Here is a 23,085-nt window from a genome sequence, read left to right as displayed (position 1 = left end):
CCCAGAGATTCAATTCAGCAAGTCTGGGGAGGGGACTGGGCATCTGTGTTTTTTAAGCTCCACAGATGATTCTGATCTGCAGCCAGGCTTGGGAACAACTACTTTACACCAAAGACCCAAACCAGCAGCCCTTGGGCCAAACACACCCTCAAAACATATGTTCATCCCACACAGTGTTGTAAAATGTTTTGAATTAGTTGCCAACTTCTGCACATTGTAATTTTTTATCCCAAAAAGATGGTGTTGAGTAAAGGCTGCCCCCTTCAGATACAGCATAAATTCTCTAATTTAATACTACTTGCCTACCTCATAAGGGCCCCACTTCCCAATAGGCATTTGAGTTTGAGATCCCTTTCTTATTATAGGTCTATATAATACCTGCCAAAGCAGAAAGCAATTACTTTATATCAATGTACTAGTCCTAGGTATACAAACTGTTTTATCAATGGGACTGCCTAGAGTTATCTCTTCAGGGTGAGGAATATCACCCAACCATCATGTAAAACCCCTGAATAAATATGATGGAAGTCTCAACAGGAGAATGGGTCATAATCTAGAATCATGAGACCACTCCTGTTCAGGGACAAATCATTATTTTCAGCAAAAATGTTATCTCACTTTTCATTTGATTTACTTATTTATTTATTTAGAGATGGAATTTTGCTCTTGTTGCCAAGGAGTACAGTGGCATGATTTCTGCTCACTGCAACCTCCACCTCCCAGGTTCAGGAGAGTCTCCTGCCTCAGCCTCCGAGTAGCTGGGATTACAGGCACGCACCACCACATCTGGTTAATTTTTTATATTCTTAGCAGAGACGGGGTTTCACCATGTTGGCCAGGCTGGTCTCAAACTCCTGACCTCAGGTAATCCACCCGCCTCAGCCTCACAAAGTGCTGGGAGCCACTGCACCAGATGTGAACCACTGCACCGGGCCACTTTTTATTTTCTTTATTTTTTTGAGACAGAGTCTTGCCGTGTCGCCCAGGCTGGAGTGCAATGGCTTGATCTCGGCTCACTGCAACCTCCAGCTCCCAGGTTCAAGTGATTCTCCTGCCTCAGGCTCCCGAGTAGCTGAGATTACAGGTGCACGCTACCATGCCTGGTTAAGTTTTGTATTTTTAGTAGAGGCGGGGTTTCACCATGTTGGCCAGGCTGGTCCCGAACTCTTGACCTCAAGTGATCTGCCCACCTCAGCCTCCCAAAGTCCTGGGATTGCAAGTGTGAGCCACCACACCTGGCTATTTTCTTATACTCCAAACTCTCTTACATAAAGTACTGTAAGGCCAGCTGATAAGACTGTCAGGAAGGGTATCTTACAAATTTTATTCCCATTTTGGGGAAAAAAAAAAAGCTTTTTCTAGCTTTCTCATCCTTCACCCATGTTTTCCTTTCAATATATTTATAGTCAGCCATGGTTCTTAACATTAAAAAGAGTTGATCACATTTGTGTATCTTTCCTCTCTCTTGAGACTCCTCTGTAATGATAGCTAATGAATGAAAATTATATAAGCCAAATGATGAAATAAAAGGTCCACAGGTCATAGGTTGATGAAAACTTGATAGAGGAGTGCTAATTGATTTAGAGGCAGAAGAAGGCATAGCATTTGAGTATTTATGGGAACAATAGCTTTTTTCCCAGAAAAACTGCATGCATGCCAAACATTTTGCAATCAATTTTTGGAGTTTCCCAGCCTCTGTGTCCCATCTATTGATTCCTAGTTAAAAAACAAAAACAAGGCTGGGCGCGGTGGCTCAAGCCTGTAATCCCAGCACTTTGGGAGGCCGAGACGGGCGGATCACGAGGTCAGGAGATCGAGACCATCCTGGCTAACATGGTGAAACCCCATCTCTACTAAAAAATACAAAAAACTAGCCGGGCGAGGCGGCGGGCACCTGTAGTCCCAGCTACTCGGGAGGCTGAGCCAGGAGAATGGCGTAAACCCGGGAGGCGGAGTTTGCAGTGAGCTGAGATCTGAGACTCCATCTCAAAAAACAAAAAAACAAAAAACCAAAACACCACCAGCTTAAAAGAGGACACACTGCTTGACAGATAGTTTTACTGGATACAGCGTGCCGAAATGTCAGCCACAGCTTTTTAAGGCGGGGTATACTTTTTAGATAAAATACTGTAATAGAGTTTTTGTGTCAATAAAGGTGAAAGTAGCCTGGCATACCATTAGGCTTTAAGTAAAATGCAAGGAATAAATTGTCTCACCTCCAGGAGCATGTTAAACCAAGCATCATCTAGAATTTATGACTGAAGGCACAGTGGATTTCTCAGCATACAATAGATAAATCAATGGCATTTGAATCTTTAAACAAATCCTTAGAGACATCCATGACAGGGCTGAGACATTTCCTAAAATTGCACTCATAGAAACAGTTGCTTGACACCTTAGCCTGGTCAGTTCCGCTATTCAGAGCTGACTCTTTTGCTCTTGAGTTTTTTTCCCTGAGTGGCAGTTGGTTCCCTCACTGAGGTGATAAATTAGGAGTCACCTTAAGGCATGAAGCATGCAATATGAAACAATCTTATTTGCTAAATAGAAATTCCTGCATTTCTGTTCTAATCTATTTCTACATATGACAGGCATCAAAAGTAAAGTGAAGAATTTTTTTTTTTTCCACAAGATGGGTTTTCTATTTCAACCACTTTATATTATTGAGAATGTTTAGGCTTTTCACACATCTTGCTTCCCCCCCAAGTAATGTAACAGATATTTTTAGAATCTTCATGTACTGACATTCTCCTTTTGTCCCCTGCAGAGGCTCTCTCAGCTCTGCTCAGGGCCCTGGGAGGATATCTCCCAGGTTTTCTTTTCTCTTTTCTTTTCTTTTCTTTCTTTTCTCTCTTTTTTTTTTTTTCTTTTGAACAGGGTCTCGCTCCTGTCACCCAGGCTGGAGTGCAGTGGTATGATCTCAGCTCACTGCAACCTCCTCCTGCCGGGTTCAAGCGATTCTCCTGCCTCAGCCTCCCGAGTAGCTGGGATTACAGGTGCCTGCCACCATGCCTGGCTAATTTTTGTATTTTTAGTAGAGACGGGGTTTCACCATATTAATCAGGCTGGTCTCAGACTCCTGACCTCAAATGATCCACCCGCCTCAGCCTCCTAAAGTGCTGGGATTACAGGCGTGAGCCACCACGCCCGTGGTGTCTTAAGATTGCAGTCAAAGAGAAATATTTTAAAGAAAGCAATATTCTATATGAAAGCATATATGCTAAGTTATTCATTCTGGCTTTACTACCTGCTAGTTATATGATTTGGAGCAAATTATTGGATTTCTCAAGGGCCTTGGTTTCCTCCTCTTTAAAATGCAATTCATAATACCTCAAGTATTGTCAAGAGTTATGAGCATGTAGAATGTGTTCAGTCAATATAAGTTCCCTTTTTGCTTTGAAATGAACAAACAAAAGATGACAAGGAGTGATAAAGCTCATCAAGACTGGACTTCTTTGGTAAAAGCAAAGCTCAAGAGTAGGTTGATGACCACTTTACTTAGTGACATCTTACTAGGGGGTCCATTGCAAAGAAAAGAGCATTTTCTTTTTGGTGGGTTTTATTCTAGTTGTTTTCTTGTTAAGTATTGCCTTTTAAAACCACACTGTTCCTTTCTCTTCCTCAAGCATTTTCTCCCTTCTTTTTTCTACTTCACTAGTCTTACTTGTTTGAAATAAAGAGAGATGAAGTGTGTCAGCCATGATCCCAGCAGGAAGCAGGCTTCACTTCAACTAGTTCCAAAGAAGGAACTTTAGTAAGGGAATTTTTTTCAGAGATATGGATAAAGGAACCAACAAAGGCTATGGAGACACCCAGAGGCTAGCAAGCAAGGGTAGCCATGACCACACCAAGGGCAAAGGAGACAAGGGGGAGGAAACAGAATTCCTGCAGTCCGGTGAGAGCTGGAGATGGGAAGGTGCCATCCAGCAGAATCTATAGTTGCGGAGGGGTGTCACTACTATCAGAGGCCTAACACCAGAACAGAGAGGAAGAGGGGAACAAATAACCCATATATTTCTCTTCTCCTACCTTCTGATCTCCTGCTAGGGTATCGCATTGGCTACCGAAAGCCAGTTGTCAAGAAAGCCTGGGATGCTGGGCACAGTGGCACGTGCCTATAGTCCCAGCTACTCGGGAGGATGACGCAGGAGAATTGCTTGAACCTGGGAGACGGAGGTTGCAGTGAGCCAAGGTTGTGCCACTGTACTCCAGCCTGGGAGACAGAGTGAGACTCCATCTCAAAAAACAAAAACAAAAAACACACTACGACCCTCTGCAAAAAAATCTTATTGTTTCTAAATATTTTTGATGAAAAATAGTTGACTCACTTGTTTATTTTTTGTCTCTTTTGAGACTCCTCTGTAATGACAGCTAATGAAAGGAAAATATGTAAGCCCAAATGATGATATAAAGGGTAGAAAGGGCATCAGTGGATGAACACCAGACAAAGGAGCGGTTGTTGATGTAGAGTGAGAGGTAGGAATATCTTAAAGGGTTTCCAGAGGAACTTATGGGAAAAAAGGAAGATTATTTGACTTTTTAAAAATTTTTGATCTATAATTTTTGATTATAGAACCCTTAAAAACTTTGGGAGCAAAGAGTGGACATGCGCTGGTGGACAAGAGTAAGAAGTGGGGCTCAAAACAGAACTGATGTGAAAACAGATGTCTAGTGTCCCTGATTATTTGTACAAATGTACGCATTTTTAAAAATGAGGTATTGAACAGATAATTGGAAAGTCTAGGTCTGTTATTGGGGCTTGTCACTTTTCTTCTTTGCTGTAGGATGATCAAGAAGAAACGTGACTATTATTCTTCCCATCTCTACCGTAACTCTCCCTCTCTCTCTCAGAAGGCCAGCAGCAAGGTATCTACCAGGTAGGCAAGAAATTACAGGCTCCTCCTCTAGAGAAATTAAATAGTCATAGGGAAAAGACCGCCACATTTTGGCCTTTGGGAGTTCCCTGAGATAATGGTCATTGCCCACACCTGAACACTCTCGACACACTTGTTCACGAACACAGCTCTCAGCTTTTCTGTGTCCCATTCTCAATTATAAATGGACTTAGAGTATTAAGATAACAACAACAAAAACATCAGGAAAATAAAAATGAGATGGCAGAAATGAAAATCTCAATAGTAAAGTAGAGGATATAGTTAAGGAATCCAAAACCAGAGCAAAGTGGCAAACAATTGGACAATAAGAGAGAAAACATAAGAAATTAGATGCTCAATCCAGGAAGCCTGACAGCTAATTAATAGGAGTGCCAGAAAGAGAACAGAAAAGACTGGTGGATAAAAGTATTAATAATGTAAGATAATTTTTCAGAGCTGAAGAACGTGAGCCTCTTCTTAAAAAGGCCTTTTTGGTATCTAGCCCAATGAGTAAAAGACAAATGAACAAACAAACAAATAATCCACAAGGCCAGGCACGGTGGCTCACACCTGTAGTCCCAGCACTTTGGGAAGCCAAGGCAGGAGGATTGCTTGAGCCAGGAGTTCGAGACCAGCCTGGGCAACATAGTGAAACCCTGTCTCTACAAAAAATACAAAAAATTAGTTGGGCATGGTGGCACATACCTGTAGTCACAGCTACCTGGGAGACTGAGGTGGTAGAATCACCTGAGCCCAAGAGATCGAGGCTGCAATGGGCCATCCTCATGCCACTGCACTCCAGCCTTGGTGACACAGTGAGACCCTGTCTCAAAAAAAATAAATAAATAAAAATAAAAATATTCCCACCAAATAATATAAACCAGTGACAACAAAGGACTCATTATTGGCCAGGCACGGTGGCTCACGCCTGTAATCCCAGCACTTTGGGAGGCCGAGGCGGGAGGATCACGAGGTCAGGAGATCGAGACCATCCTGGCGAACACGGTGAAATCCCGTCTCTACTAAAAATACAAAAAAAAATTAGCTGGGCATGGTGGCGGGCTTCTGTAGTCCCAACTTCTAGGGAGGCTGAGGCAGGAGAATGGCGTCAACCCGGGAGGCGGAGCTTGCAGTGAGCCGAGATCGCGCCACTGCACTCCAGCCTGGGCAACAGAGCGAGACTCCCTCTCAAAAACAAAACAAAACAAAAAAACAAAACAAAACAAAAAAACAAAGGAGCACGAAATTTCAAACCCTAGGGATAAACAGAAGTCTCTGAAAGGTCTGGTAGGTGTGGAGAAATAGGGTGGAGACAGAAAATTAATGAATAGAAGATTGTGAATAAGAATGGCATCAAACTTCTCAAATGGAAGGTAGAAGATAACGGAGCTACACCTTCAAATTTCCAAGGGAAAGTTATTTTTTTGTTTAACCATGCTTTGTCAACAACTTGAGCCTTGGTACCAGCACAAATGTTTTTCATTTTCCTGACTTCACAGGCCATGCAAATCTCTGGTAAGGCCCCTTTCAAGTTTGAGTTCTCCTGGATTGGTTGAGGATTCAGACTTTATTTGCATTATACACATTCCTAACTCAGTGGGGTTGGAACTGAAGTTCTACAACAAGGTGGGAGTTTGGTTTGTTATTCTCTAGAGATTCTGCTAATTGCAGATTTGTGATTTTCACTTTTCTCTGAGCTTAAGGTTTTGTTTGGAACTACTGCGTGGAGGTTTTCAAACTTTCTCTTGTACCAAATTTTGGTTAGGGAGAAAACAGTTTCTCTTTGAAAAGAGGAAGTGAATCTCTGTGGCTTAGGTGAAAATTTTGTAAACTTTAGAGCAGGTCAGATTCTGAAGCTCGGTTCAATTAACAAATCTAAACTTTTTTTGTTTTTGAGTGACAATATTATAAAAGGCTCTCTATGAGGACAAGATAAGTCCTGAAGATAAGAGACATTGTCTTTCCCAGCCAAAAGGCACCTTTAGTGAGTAAGGTCTTGAGGGAGTGTTGGAGCTTATCGCTCATGACATAAACTGTTCTAGAGGGAATCCCTTCAGAATAATATACAGGGAATTTTGCTTAATCCTGTAAGCATACATACAAGTTGATTGCCTAGTGCCTTAAGCACTCGTCTCTTGGGACCACCAAGACACGTAAACGAGAAGAACTGACTCAAGGGTGATACTTTGAAGAGCTATTCCCACAATCAGCACAGTCAATCCAAAACACCTCCCACTAGGTCTTTTTGGTCATTCAAAAGTAAAGTCTAAATTATGAGCAATCATATTTCTAAAACTGAGTCTTCTTCCTTATGGAGAGATCCACCCTTAGGAACACCAGCTAGATTCATGTTTAATACTTATGGTACCTTTATATGCAAATATTTAGAAAAATGGTCTTACATAACTCACAACAACCAAATTGTAATGGCCAAACGGTGGTACCTTTTAAGTACCTAAACTAGTTTGCACACTCAATTAGAAAAGGCTGGCACTAAAATAAAATAAAACAACTGGCAGATTGATTTTCAGTGGTACTTGGAAGCATCTAAAGGAGGTTCTGATAAAATCATTTCTTTGCAAGAAGAAAACAAAAGTGCCTAAAACAATTTTTAAGTTGAAAAAGACTGCTGAAATTTCTCCTTCTTCAGCTCTTCTTTCTCTTTTGTCAAAACTTCTTTGTTTGGACTTCCCTTCCCTCCCTCCCCATCCCTCCCTCCCTCCCTCCTTCCCTCTTTCCCTCCCTCCCTCCCTCTCTCCCTCCCTCCCTTCTTCCTTCCTTCCTTCCTTCTTTCCTTCCTTCCTTCTTTCCTTCCTTCCTTCCTTCCTTCCTTCCTTCCTTCCTTCCTTCCTTCCTTCCTTCCCTCCTTCCTTCCTTCCTTCCTTCCTTCCTTCCTTCCTTCCTCCCTCCCTCCCTCCCTCCCTTCCTTCCTTCACCTCTGCCTCCTCCTCCTCTCCCTCCTCCTTCTGCTGTTCTGACTCCATTTTGGGAATACCCTATGTCCAGTAGAGGAGAATCTGCCTTGGCTTAAGGAATTCCTGGATCCTCTTCAGGACCCTACTGGATTTGCTAGAGAATTTGTTTTGTTTTGGAGACAAGGTGTTGCTTTGTCACTCAGGCTGGAGTGCAGTGGTGTAATCTCCCTTCACTGCAACCTCCACTTCCTGGGCTCAAATGATCCTCCCACCTCAACCTACCAAGTAGCTGGGATTACAGGCGTGCACCACGATGCCTGGTTAATTTGCTAGAGAATTTGTATATGTGCTACCGAAGTGAGCACAATTTGCTAGAGAATTTGAATTAAACATTCACACTTATGATCCTAGATTTTCTGATTTATATCAATTGGTTCACATTTAGTGTTACAAAGTAAAGCCAGGCCAGGCACGTGGCTCACGCCTGTAATCTTAGCACTTTGGGAGGCCAAGGCGGGTGGATCACGAGGTCAGGAGATCGAGACCTTCCTGGCTAACATGGTGAAACCCCGTCTCCACTAAAAATATAAAAAATTAGCCGGGCGTGGTCGCGGGCGCCTGTAGTCCCAGCTACTCGCAAGGCTGAGGCAGGAGAATGGCCTGAACCCGGGAGGCGGAGCTTGCAGTGAGCCGAGATCGCGCCACTGCACTCCAGCCTGGGCGACAGAGCGAGACTCCGTCTCAAAAAAAAAAAAAAGGAAAGGACAGCAGCAGGTCAAAGAAAAAGAATAAGGATGCTCTGAGGAAACCAAATGGACCTTTTCTTACCTCCTTATAAATACCTTAGGGAAGGTTAGAATTAATTTAAATGGAGACAAAACACAAACTCTTAATGATACTGGAAGGTATATTATCACCTTATTATGAGGTTCCATTCCTCAGAGTGAAAAACCAATACAAATCATGGGTGAAACAAATACTCCTATATCACTATATCAATCTCAACCTATAGTTTTTCAGTTAGGTCCCCTAGAGGGAACCTAACATGTCTTCCTCTTTGCCCCCTCAGCTTCCAACCATTTGATAGGGAGAGACTTCCTAGAGTTACAGAATACTTACATATCTTTCTTTCAAAAGGGGGAGGGTCGGGCGTGGTGACTCATGCCTGTAATCCCAGCACTTTGGGAGGCTGAGGCGGGTGGATCGTGAGGTCAGGAGATCGAGACAATCCTGGCCAACATGGTGAAACCCTGTCTCTACTAAATATAAAAAAATTTAGCCATGCGTGGTGGCATGTGCCTGTAATCCCAGCTACTCGGGAGGCTGAGGCAGAAGAACCACTTGAACCTGGGAAGCGGAGGTTTCAGTGAGCTGAGATTGTGCCACCACACTCCCGCATGGTGACAGAGCAAGATTCCGTCTCAAAAAAAAAAAAAAAAAAAAAAAAGCGGGAGTGGGAGATGTACTTAGAATTAGAAGATAAAATAGATTAGGTCCAAAATTTTCTCAAATTCTGATGCTTTTAAATCACAAATAGCAATTAATATTGTCATGAAGGAAACTAGATTGTTAAATAATGAAGAATTATTTAACAAGAGCTGTTAAAAATAGTACTTGAGTGCTTCCTTCAGCAGCACATATAATAAAATTGGGATGATACAGAGAAGATTAGCATGGCCCCTGTATGAAGATGATACACAAACTCATGAAATGTTCCATATTTTATATTAATAAAATTTTTTTTAAAGATTAAAAATAGTACTTGATCAATTGTGGTCAAAATTCTCCACCAATATTGGAAAAATTATCTTAGCTGCCACAATTAAAATTCAAATAAATCCATCAAAACCTTTTCCAAACCTTAAACAATATTCTCTAAGATCAGAGGCATAGGAAGGGAAAAGGTCTATAATTTTGGATTATATGAAAAGGAGCTTATTTTATATACAAGCCCATACTCCAAACAGTAGAGGATGGAGATTTGTACAGAATCTGAGAGCAATTAATAACATCGTCATTCCTCAACATCCAATGGTTACCAAACATGCATACGTGCTGACTGCCATCTCAACTGAAGGTGTGTTCCTTACTGTAAGAGACCTATGTAGCTCATTCTTCAGCATTTCTGTGGATAAAGATGATCAATTTCTCTTTACCTTCACTTGGGAAGATAGACAATACACATGGACAGTTATGCCTCAGGAATATACTGAGAGTCCAACTTATTTTTCACAAATATTAATAGCACACCTTTCAGATGTTGACTTCCTTAAGAAATACACACTGATACAGTATGGGCACAATTTACTTCTCTGCTCAGGAGATAAACAAGCCTCCATAGTGGATGGAATTTATTTATTACAATGATTAGTTTCAAAGGAACACAAGGCCTCAAAGAAAAAACTTCAATTCTGTCAAAAACAAGCAAGATATTTAGGTTATCTAGTATCAAAGAAAAGCCTCTTTATCAATTCAGATAGAATAAAAGGAATATTGGGCTGGGTGCAGTGGCTCACACCTGTAATCCCAGCACTTTGGGAGGTCGAGGGGTGGGCAGATCACAAGGTCAGCAGTTCAAGATTCAGCCTGGCCAAGATGGTGAAACCCCGTCTCTACTAAAAATACAAACATTTTCCAGGCATGGTGGCAGGTGCCTATAATCCCAGCTACTCAGGAGGCTGAGGCTTGAACCCAGGGGGTGGAGGTTGCAGTGAGCCAAGATCGCGCCGCTGCACTCCAGCCTGGGCTACAGAGTGAGACTCTGTCTCAAAAAAAGAAAAAGAAAAAGAAAAAGAAAAAAAAGAATAAAAGGAATATTGGCCTTCTCTACCCCAAAACTAAGAAACAACTGAGAGAATTTTGGGGGTTCACAGGATACTGAGGAAACTGAATTCCAAACTTCTCCTTAAAAAACTTAACCTTTATATACTTTTTTTAAATAAGGTGAACTAGACCCCCTGGAATGAACAGAGGAAAATCAGTTAACATTGGAAATTTTTGTGTTTTTTTGAGACAGAGTCTTGCTGTTGCCCAGGCTGGAGGGCAGTGGTGCCATCTCAGCTCACTGCAGCCTCCACCTCCTGGATTCAAGTGATTCTCCTGCTTCAGCCTCCCGAGTAGTTGGGATTATAAGTGCACACCACCACACCTGGCTAATTTTTGTATTTTTAGTAGAGACGGTGTTTTGCCATGTTGGCCAGGCTGGTCTCAAATTCCCGAGCTTGGGTGATCTGCCCTTCTCAGCCTCCCAAAGTGCTGGGATTACAGGGGTGAGCCACCACCCTGGGCTAACACTGGAAGAAATTTAAGAGTCTTATAGATGCCCCAGTGTTAGGGTATCTGAATTATAACATTTCATTTTCATTGTTTGTTCATGAACTGCCTTAGGCATTCTGACTCAAAAACATGGAGATCAAAATAGACTTGTGGGATACTACAGTCAACAACTGGACCCCACAGCTAAAGAACTGCAACCATGCATGACAGCAATAACTGCTACTGTCCCTACAGCGACCAAACAAAGAGCGATAGGATCTCCCCTCACTGTCTTCATTTCACATTCTGTGGAAGCACTTCTCAACTTGCACCACATTTAACACTATTCAGTTAGTAGACTGGCTTCTTATAAAAAGTTCTTCTTTCTGCTCCCCAATCAATCTCCAGATGTAAAAGTCTAAATTTTTCTAAATTCAACTGCCCCTGCCTTCAGATGAAACATCACATGATTGCATAATCTTAACCAACCAGCTCCTCTCCTAGGAAGGACCTGCAAGAAACCCTCCTTACTAATGCTGATGTTATTTGGTTTGCAGATGGATCTTACTTAAAGGGTAGATCTGAAATTTACCATGCAGGTGATGCTATAGTATGCTTGACTGAGGAAATAGAAAATGCTTATCTTCCAGGAGAGACCTCAGCTCAAAAAGCAAAGTTAATAGCATTAATTAGAGCCTGTCAACTGGCAAAAGGAACAACTGCTAATATATATACAGAGAGCTGATAGGCTTTCAGAGTAGCTCATTACTTTGGAATGCTATGGAAATAAAGATGATTTTTAACCTCTTCTGGTCGGTCTGCAAAAAATAGACCCCTTATTTCAGAATTATTGGAAGCTATATTATTGCCCAAATCATTACCCTTTATCAAGATTCCAAGCCATTCAAAGTCAAATACTTCAAAAAGCAAAGGAAATCAATTAGCAGATAGTACAGCAAAAAGGGCTGTACTAAGCGCATCTGAACAAGAAAACCCATTTTAGCTTTTAAGAAAGCACTTGATTTTGATATAAAATTAGCTCAATCCAAAGCTCCAAAAACAGAACAAGAAAATTGGGAAAGTAAAGGGGGAATGTACTTCTCTGAGACTGGGCTATGATATGGACCAAATGGTCTACTCACGCTTTCAACCAAATTACAGTTATCTTTCTTAACTCATGTGCATGATTTAACTCATTGGAGCCCTGATAAGATGATTGCTTGGGAAAAACAAGATTATTAGAAATCTCCAACTGTTGCTTATAAGATATAAAATTGCTGCCACATCTGTCCAAAACATAATCCAGGGAAATCTTTACATAGTTCTCCGGGTCATTTTCCTTTACCAGAAAGCCTAATTGAGGTGTGGCAACTAGATTTTGTTCAGCTACCACCATTGCAAGAATATAAGTAGGTTCTAGTAACAGTTTGTATGTTTTGTCATAGGGTGGAAGTATTTCTATGCAGAAGAGCAACAGCTTTAGTGATAAGTAAAATTCTTTTAGAAAAAAATTATTGCAACGTGGGTAGTCCCTTTAGAACTTCACAGTGACAGAGGACAGATGTGCTCATTTTACTGGACAAATAGTCCAGTCAGTATGTAAAATCTTACTCATTCTCCAATGTTTCCATTGTGTCGCTGATCATGGGACCGAGGAAATGCACAAATGGAATGCCAAAACTCAATTAGCAAGTGCTGAGGTTTTAAAAATTCCTTTGGCCAAGGCCAGTCGCAATGGCTCATGCCTGTAATCCCAGCCCTTTGGGAGGTTGAGGCGGGTGGATCATCCGAGGTTGGGAGTTCGAGACCAGCCTGACCAACATGGAGAAACCCCATCTCTACTAAAAATACAAAATTAGCTGGGCATGATGGCACGTGCCTGTAATCCCAGTTACTTGGGAGACTGAGGCAGGAGAATTGCTTGAACCCGGGAGGCAGGGATTTGGGGTGAACTGAGTTCATGCCATTGTACTCAGCCTTAGCAACAAGAGTGAAACTCCATCAAAAAAAAAAAAAAAAAGAAAGAAAAGAAAAGAAATTCCTTTGACCAAAAGCTCTTCCATCGGCTTTGCTTAACCTAAGATTGACCTCTTTTGGTAAATGTCAGTTGTCTCCATTTGAAATTATTACAGGCATACCTATTAAATTGTCTGTAGGAAATTGTGAATCTATGATATTAAAAGGGGATGTGTTCTATTATTGCAGTAGCCTTATAAGGCAGCTAACTAAAAACTGTAAGTTAGTGAAAGACTCTTTCCACACTGAGCTCCCAGGAGACAAAAAACTCAAGGACCATGGACTTCAACCAGGAGATTTTGTTGATTGGAAATGCTATCTTTTAAAGGACTCTTACCAATCAAGGTGGAAGGAATCTTATCAGGTGCCCCAAAAACTCTTGTGCCAACCAATGATTCCTGGATATACATCACCATGTAAAGAAAGCCATTTTGCCAATTTGGACTTCATCTCAAACCAGTGAGCTAAAATGGAAATTCTCCAGAACCAACAAGAACAAGAAAAAGATGACATCTGAGGTAGTCAGCGTTCCCAAGACACTGGACCAGGCCTGCATCTCTAAGTGAATATTTAATTTTATTTTATTAAACTCATTTACTGCCGGTAAATGTTTAATGTTAATAATAACTAATAGATGGAGAAGGTGTTCACTTGCAAGTTCTCACAAAATTTCTTTTTCTTTTTTTTTTTTTTTTGAGATGGAGTCTCACTCTGTCGTCCAGGCTGGAGTACAGTGGCACGACCTCGGCTCACTGCAACCTCCACCTCCCGGGTTCAAGCAGTTCTCCCACTTCAGTCTCCTGAGTACCTGGGACTACAGGTGCTCACCACCACGCCTGGCTAATTTTTGTATTATTATTAGACACAGGGTTTCACCATGTTGGCCAGGCTGGCCTCGAACTCCTGACCTTGTAATCTGCCTGCCTTGGCCTCCCAAAGTGCTGGGATTACAGGTGTAAGCCACCATGCCCCACCTGTCAAATTTCTTTCTTTTCATTCCTAGTTCTTATGTTTTGCTGCCACTGTCACCAGCTATTGTCCATGAAGCAAACCTCTTTTGGAATAGGCTCAGGACAATGCAAATGGATTACAGAAAACACTTAATGGGTGTGTGGTCTTATGCCCTTTTCTGGTGGTTCTGGCTTAACATGGTGGGCATCTCCTTTCCAAGAACAAGATTGGATAGAATGTCAGAAATATATCCACAAAAATTAGTTGGGCGTGGTGGCGGGTGTCTTTAATCCCCACTACCCAGGTGGCTGAGACAGGAGAATCGCTAGAATCCGGGAACCAGAGGTTGCAGCTAGCCAAGATCATGCCACTGCACTCCAGCCTGGGCAACAGAGCAAGAAAAAGAAAGAAAGAAATATATCTATATTTCTCAAGAATACTCATTGGTACTTAACACTAGCATGACTAGAAATAATAAGTATCACTGGCCTTTTAATAATTTTTTTTTTTTTTTGAGACAGAATTTCATTCTTGTCGCCTAGGCTGGAGTGCAATGGCACGATCTCGGCTCACTGCAACCTCTGCCTCCTGGGTTCAAGCGATTCTTGTGCCTCAGCCTCCTGAGTGTTAGCTGGGATTACAGGCATGCTCCACCACAGTCAGCTAATTTTTGTATTTTTAGTAGAGACAGGGTTTCACTAGGTTGGCCAGGCTGGTCTCAAACTCCTGACCTCAAGTGATCCGCCCGCCTTGGCTTCCCAAAGTGCTGGGATTACAGGTGTGAGCCGCTGTGTCCGGGCCTTTTTAATAATATTTTATAGGAGGCCGAGGCAGACATGTCACTTAAGGTCAACATGGTGAAACCCCATCTCCACTAAAAATATAAAAAGAAAAAAAAATTAGCCAGGTAGGGTGGGGCATGCTTGTAATCCCAGCTACTCCAGAGGCTGAGGTGGGAGAATTGCTTGAACCCAGGAGGTGGAGGCTGCAGTGAGAGGAGATTGCACCACTGCACTCCAGCCTGGGTGACAGAGCCAGACTCCATCTTAAAACAAAACAAAACAAAACAAAACAAAACAAAACTTTAAAAGCAAAGGAGCAAAGGTACATAGGGACATAGGAAGGCTTTTCAGAAAAAGAGACCAGTTCATTAGCTTTATTGCTGGTACTGCCCCAAATGAGAGATAAGACAACTCTATTTCAAGATAGTATAACACAAATTTGGGATGGTTTTATCTGGCTTACTCCCTATTTGGTCAGCTCAGTCAGCTTGCCCCTAAATGTTGAGAATGAAAGAATTACACCAAGGATACACAGCCCAGTAGCACAAGAGATATGGGATGGATACCCAAGGAACAGTGCATCCACATCATTATATTACACAGTATTGATTGATGTGCCACTGAAGGGGTACAGGTATTAACTGGTGTGAGGTACAGTAAGTTCCTCTTCAAAGAGTCAGCTCGTTCAGCTTCCTTGTTCCTTGTTCTCTATTTTCTAAGCCGAATTTCCTCATTCTTTGTACCTCTCCCTACCCCTAGTTATGGTAAATAACCTTCCTGCCAGCCCTAATCTGTAATTCACATCTATCCCCTCAATTACCCACTCTGCAATTGTCCTTCCTGCCAAAACTATCCTTCTGCCTTTACTGTAATGAACAGCCTCTCCCTTCCCGCCTAATTAGCCCTATTCAATTTTAAACAGTAGCCAATCAGGTCAGCTTAGATTGTGTGGTACGACTCCAGCCAATGGGGAAAGGACACACCTACAGGAGCCGCTGTCTTAGAGATAAAAACCCCTGCCCTATCCCACTCAGTGTGCTCTTGTGACCACGCCAGGTACAAGTGACACCCTTCTGTAAAGGTAAATTGCCTTGCCGAGAAAACTTTTTGCCAGAGGGCTGATTCTTCTTTGTGGCACTGAGCAATTATTTCCAACACTGGCTAGCTCCAAATTGGACATCTTGGCTATGTGGCATCAAGCTATGGCCATGGTTACACCCAGGATGGTTACAGCAGTGTTCTTTGCATTATGCCTGGGCACAAGATTGAATAATTTACAATCCTGTGAATTACAAAGCCTGCAAATCTTCTTCATTTATAATCTTATTGGGTTTGTTCTGTATTTCATTGGTATGATCAATTAGCTTCCATCTTTCCGCCACAATGGGATATAGAAGAGGTCCTTTGGCATGTAAAGGCCCTAACCAATTACACAAAGAAGACATTAAATGATAGTTGCATGATTATCTTGTTACTAAAAAATAAAGTTTCTCTTATGAGAAGGGCTGCATTGTTCAGGTGCAGTGGCTCATGCCTGTAACGCTGAAACAGGAGGTAGAGAGAAATTATTTAGATAGTAAGGGCAACAGTCCTTGGTGGAATTTCCGTTTTAACAAAAAGCAGCCACAGAATTATTTCTTTTCTAACAAAGAGCAATCTGAAAAAATCAAGCTGCAGACACAGATAAGCAAGCTGGAAACTTGCACAGGTGAATGCCGGCAGCTGTGCCAATAGAAAAGGGCTACTTGGAAGCCAGGTATGTTCAACATGGAGGCCTCATCTTTCCTTTTCTTTGTCACTACATGTATAGTAAAAAGGTAGGCAACATGGCACCAGCTGGGTAGAGAACTCATCTGCATAGTAAAAGACTAGGGTGGGGCGGCCAGCTTCCTCAGGGTACTACAAAAACGGCACATCTAGTCCTAACCAGTTATTTGTGTGCTATGCAAATGACACGACAGTCTGGCCTATCTTTCGTGCCCTATGTAAATCAGACACCGCCTCCTCAAGCCCATCTATAAAACCTTCTGCATTTCACGGTGGTAGCAAAAGCCCATTTGGGACCCCTCTCTCTGCAGAAGAGAGAGCTATTCTCTCTTTGGCCTATTGAATATCCACTCTTAACTTCACTCTGTGTGTGTGCATCCTAGTTTTCCATGGTCATGGGACAACAAACCTCCGGTATCACCCCAGGAAAACGACAACACTTCAAATCCCAGCACTTTGGGAGACTGAGGTGGGTGAGTCACTTGAGGCCAGGAGTTCCAGACCAGCCTGGCCAACATGGTGAAACCCCGTCTCTACCAAAAATACAAAAATTAGCTGGGTGTAGTGGCGCATGCCTGTAGTCCCAGCTACTCAGAAAGCTGAGGCAGGAGAATCGCTTGAGCCTGGGAGGTGGAGGTTGCAGCCTGGGAGGTGGAGGCTGCAGTGAGCCGAGATTGCACCACTGTACTCCAGCCTGGGCAAGAGAATGAGACTCTGTTTCAAAAAAAAAAGAGAGAGAGAAAGGCTGCATTACAGAACCATATGGCTTTAGACATACTCACTGTATCCCCTGTGATAACACATGGGGAACCCATGTTATCATAAAGACGAAGTGTTGTGTTTCTGTCCTGGAAGAGTCAGATAACATCACTAAATTAATGGCTGATATGAAAACCTAAATAACTAAACTTTAAGATCCTACACCCACTCTAAATGATTGGCCAAGAAGCAGGTTTGAATCTTGGGGAACTTTGCCCACAGAAGCTGTTATACATTCTTGGAATTATAAGCATTTGTTGTATTTTGTCCTGTTTTTGTCTTTATTGCTTCTGTGGCATTTGTTTGCAATGGAGTCAACATACAACTGAAAAAACGAAAATAATGGTTGCTCAAAGAATTGCATTAATTGAAGATACAACTGTGTAGTTGCATCTTCTGCAACTACTGTGTGACTCAGGTTACAAAATCACTTCCTTCATGTTGCTTTAAATTCAGCCTACACCTGGAGCTTGCAGTGAGCTGAGATTGCACCACTGCACTCCAGCCTGGGCAACAGAGCAAGATTCCGTCTCAAAAAAATATAAAAATGAAAATAAAAATAAATAAATAAATTCAGCCTATACCCCAACAGTTTTTTGTTGTTGTTTTCATTGTTTTTGAGACAGAGCCTCACTCCGTCTCCCAAACTGGAGTGCAGTGGTGCAATCTCGGCTCACTGCAACCTCTGCCTCCTCAGTTCAAGCAATTCTCCTGCCTCAACCTCCTGAGTACCTGGGATTATAGGCGCATACCATCACACCTGGCTGATTTTTATATTTTTAGTAGAGACAAGATTTCGCCATGTTGGCCAGGCCGGTCTCGAACTCCTGACCTCAAGTGATCTGCCCACCTCAGCCTCCCACAGTGCTGGGATTACAAGCAGGAGCTACCGCCCCACCACCCCAACAGTTTTATTGCCTGACAAATTCCCCCTGCCATGGGATATGACACTCTAGGTATGAGCCTACCTGGCAACGCAGGACTAAGCTCCTGAACTTAAAAGGAAGCAAAAGTATTTGAGTTCATCTATGATGGTTTCTCCAAAAGATCGATGAAAAGAAGGAAATGTAAAATTAAGTAATTCAAACTTAAAGCTGTTGGCACTTTAAATTATTCTGAGCCTTGAGAGAAATGTGGCTATGTGGCCTGAGTCATGCCACACGCAGCTGCAACTTCTGCCTTTTTTCTTCTGTAAATAATTAGGAAGATTAAATATCACTAGAGAAAAGACCCTCTCAGATCACTACTCCTTCTCACAGAGTATAAAGTAATCTGCCTTGGAATGTAACAATCCATAACCAATCAAATCACTGTAATGCATGCACTGGTCTTTTTTTTTTTTTTTTTTTTGAGACAGAGTCTGGCTCTGTCGCGCTGGCTGGAGTGCAGTGGCGGGATCTCAGCTCACTGCAAGCTCCGCCTCCCGGGTTTACGCCATTCTCCTGCGTCAGCCTCCCGAGTAGCTGGGACTACAGGAGCCCGCCATCACGGCTGGCTAATTTTTTTGTATTTTTAGTACAGACGGGGTTTAACCGTGTTAGCCAGGATGATCTCGATCTCCTGACCTCGTGATCCGCCCGTCTCGGCCTCCCAAAGTGCTGGGATTACAGGCTTGAGCCACCGCGCCCGGCCGCATGCACTGGTCTTTTAAGGAAAATGTAATCTGCTAAAATTTCTCTGTCTCTGCATGTATTAGTGAAACCTTAACTTCTCCACTCTGGAATACTGATCCTGTTAGTTTGGAGTCAGTGTTTCTGGGTGGTCATCCTCAAGTTTTGTATTCAAATAAATTCTGTTCTTAATCATATTTTCTGAATCTCATTATTAAGGTTGACACTCCCAATCGCCTTTCTTAGAAAGCTGTTTAAGGATGTGTCAGAACATTCACATATATGCACATGCACTCACACACACACACACTTGCTCTCACACATTTAAAAAAAAAAAAAAACTAAATTAAGAGGAAGATATTGGGATTTTGGAATACATGGGATTGAAGAAACAGAGGATCCTAGAGAGGCAAAAAGAATTTCCAGGGTGATGGGAAATGGAAGTTCCAATACACCAACTAAGCAACAGTCCCACAGTGGAACCATCCAGATTGGAATAGGAACATGGGGGCACTAGGAAGAGTCTGGAACTGAAGCAGGGCAGACAGTGATGTAATTCTTCAATTATCTGGCATGTATAAAATTTAATTGAAAGTCATTTTACAGAGCTGTTGAGGGTGTGGAAATAGTCAGCTGTCCAAAGAAAATTAAGAAACTGTCTTAAAATGAGGCAATCATTAACTCTAGAAAAAACCAAGTTGCATAAAGAAGGATATATAATCGTGCTACTAGGCTCAAAAGTAAACTGCATATCACATATACATAGACAAAATTATAAAAACACTGAATATAAATTTTATAGATATTTGAGATTTTGGCCAGGCGCAATGGCTCATGCCTGTAATCCCAGCACTTTGGGAGGCTGAGGCAGGTGGATCACTTAAGGTCAGAAGTTCAAGACCAGCCTGACCATTATGGCAAAATCCTGTCTTTACTAAAAAAACAAAAATTAGCTGGGTGTGGTGGCGCATGTCTATAATCCCAGCTGCTTAGGAGGCTGAAGCATAAGAATCACTTGAACCTGGGAGGCAGAGGTTGCAGTGAGCCAAGATCATGCCACTGCACTGCAGTCTAGGTGACAGAGCAAGACTCTGCCTCAAAAAATAAGTAAATAAAATACATATAAATAAATAGGTATTTAAGGTTTTATTTTTTTGGGAAGGTGGTGAAAGGAAAAGAAAAGATATAAGTAAGCTAAAATCCTTATTACTCCTAACTGGAAATCAATGGATATGTCTACTGAGATGAACCAAGAGACAGCAGTATGTACACATTGCTTAGAAATAAAAAAGTAAAATCAGTGAAAACAACTTACAAAAATTGAAATTAGTTACTTGGTGAATAGTAGCAGTAGGACAGTGAAGAGAAGGGGCTATTTTGTAAAAATCAAGATTCGTCATCTTTGATCTTTTTTCCTTTTTCTTTTTTTTTTTTTTGAGATGGAGTCTTGCTATGTCGCCCAGGCTGGAGTGCTCACTGCAAGCTCTGTCTCCCGGGTTCACACCATTCTCCTGCCTCAGCCTCCCGAGTAGCTGGGACTACAGGCGCCCGCCACCACACCCAGCTAATTTTTTTTGTATTTTTAGTAGAGACGGGGTTTCACTGTGTTAGTCAGGATGGTCTTGATCTCCTGACCTCGTATTTTTATGAGACAGAGTCTCACTGTGTCACCTAGACTGGAGTGCAGTGGCATGATTTCGGCTCACTGCAACTTCCACCTCCTAGGTTCAAGCAATTCTTCTGCCTCAGCCTCTGGAGTAACTGGGATTACAAGTGCACACCACCACACCCGGCTAATTTTTGTATTTTTAGTAGAAACGGGGTTTTGCCGTGTTGGCCAGGCTGGTCTTGAACTCCTGACCTCAGGTGATCTGCCCACCTCGGCCTCTCAAAGTGCTGGGATTACAGGCTTGAGCCACTGCACTGGTCAATCTTTGATCTTTCATACTATTCAAGTATAGCACTGTAATAAAAAATAAAAGTTGATTAAAAATAATTATAGTTATTTCATATAATGCAAAACTTTATAGGTGAAATTATATAATATCACAAAATCAGAAGTTTGAATTATAGTATTAATGTTCAGTTTAACACATGTAAAATTTTATTTAATCATATGCGTTATTACCACAAAGAAGACATGATTTGGAAAATCCATTTTGCACTTTGTGATATGCCTTGTAAAAGTGGAGTTTTTAAATTGTGGTAATTAATTCATGAAGGGTTAAGGATTTTATTTCTGCTTTCTGAAGTTTATTAATATTTAAAGCCTGGATATGTATTTGAAGCATAAAGAACTTTATCAAGTTAAAGAGTGGCAAATCATTCCCCTTTGAAGAAAAATATTACAATTTGCATTCAAATTCCTTATCTTTTTTAAAGAGGAAAGACAGCGTTAATTTTAGGTTTCATTATATTTACCATCCAAGAGTTTGCAAATGGAAATTATATCGAAATGATAAATGTAATTCTGTTTATGCTTTTCCTGGATTAAACATATATGCGCATACCCATATATATATATATATTTTATTTTTTTGAGATGGAGTCTTGCTCTGGTGCCCAGGCTGGAGTGCAGTGGCGCAATCTTGGTTCACTGCAACCTCCACCTCCTGGGTTCAAGCGATTCTTGTGCCTCAGCCTCCCAAGAAGCTGGAATTACACGTGTCATGCCTGGCTAATTTTTGTATTTTTAGTAGAGATGGGGTTTCTCCACTTTGGCCAGGCTGTTCTCGAACTCCTGACCTCAGGTGGTCTGCCTGCCTCGGCCTCCCAAAGTGCTGGGATTACAGGTGTGAGCTATCGCACTGGCCACACACCCATATTTAAATTTTAAGAAATCAGCAACAGTTATTTTACCCATCTGCAATCTGAGCCTGATGATGAGACAGCCTTCTCTTCTTTTCCTTCCCTTTCCTTTTTCCTTTTCATTTTCCTTTCCTTTTTCCTTTCCTTTCCCTCCTCCTTTCCTTCCCCCTTTCCTTCCCCCTTTCCTTCCTCCTTTCCTTCCTCCTTTCCTTTCCTTTCCTTTCCTTTCCTTTCCTTTCCTTTCCTTTCCTTTCCTTTCCTTTCCTTTTTCCTCTCCTCTCTTTTCTTCCTATTTATTCCCAGTATTGTCTGGGTATTGGGAATATAAAAAAGGATAAAGTATTACCTTTTATCTCCAGAAATTATAATCTGGTGCCACTGTACACTTCTAAATGTAAAACAATGTGAACACAGCGAGAACAAAGTACTATGAAGGAATCAGAATTTACACGATGTCTGGGGACAGAGTATACTGTGTTGGGGATCAGAACATACCACACCAAATATGACTGTAAGAGATCAGAATATGCCACCCCAAAATATGCCTTCTTGGCATGTTGCTTATTTTGAGCTGGTTATTTTGAGAAACTGCAGACACAGGAGTATTTCTGAAAAGTTACCCTTTAAAAGAGAAATTTACATCTTTAAAGGCAGTCTCCACTTGTAAGGGTGTCTCTCTCTGCACCGGGGAAAAAGAGTAAATCAGTAGAGACTCATAACCAAGGGAGAAGGCTTGAATTTAAATCTGCATGAAAAAACCTTACCTTTGTTTTAGGGTGTTTTCCAGACCTTTCCCTATACCCTTCTTTCTTTTTTCCCTGGAACGATGATATTTAAGCTTGAAGTTTAAACGCTTCTTTTGAGATCCACTCTAAATGTTGACACATTTCTCAGAGTTTTCTCCCAAATATACATGAGGTATATATGGTAATAAACTGTTTTTCTCACGTTAATCTCTCTTTTATTATAGGTAGTCCCAATTAAGACCTATTAAGGGTAGAGAGAAAATTATTTTTCCATCCCTACAACTGGAAAGAAGTCTCTGAAGCGGACACTTTTTCACTTTGACTTGGAGGGCATAACAGGCAACAGGCAACAGGAGAGGGCTTAATGCCCTGCAGCAGAGGGGCACAAAGTGTCCAAGGGCACAGGTAGGTACCGTGCAAGCCCCTGCATCCAGAGAGGTGTGTGACTTCTGGTCCACTGTTGACCTGACCACACTCACAGTCTCCCCTGAGATCACTCACAGACACTGGGAGGAGAATAGGAAGCCTAGGGCTGTTGGGTTAGAACTGGAAACACCTGGGTTGGGGGGGCAGGGCAGATTCCATGTAATGAGGAATGGCTG

The 23,085-nt window shown here is 41.9% G+C and overlaps 1 non-coding gene across 1 annotated transcript; it reads left to right on the top strand.

Annotated features, from left to right (window-relative positions):
- The first annotated feature begins 9,407 nt into the window (after positions 1-9,407).
- On the top strand, positions 9,408-9,514 carry LOC116275049. Its single transcript, XR_004184023.1, has one exon. It is a non-coding gene; the product is annotated as a U6 spliceosomal RNA (small nuclear RNA).
- The last annotated feature ends 13,571 nt before the right edge of the window (positions 9,515-23,085 follow it).

Source organism: Papio anubis, chromosome 5, assembly GCF_008728515.1.
Source record: "Papio anubis isolate 15944 chromosome 5, Panubis1.0, whole genome shotgun sequence".
Classification (NCBI taxonomy): Eukaryota; Metazoa; Chordata; class Mammalia; order Primates; family Cercopithecidae; genus Papio; species Papio anubis.
Note: the sequence above shows the minus strand (reverse complement) of the source record. Positions and strands in the feature narration are given on the sequence as shown.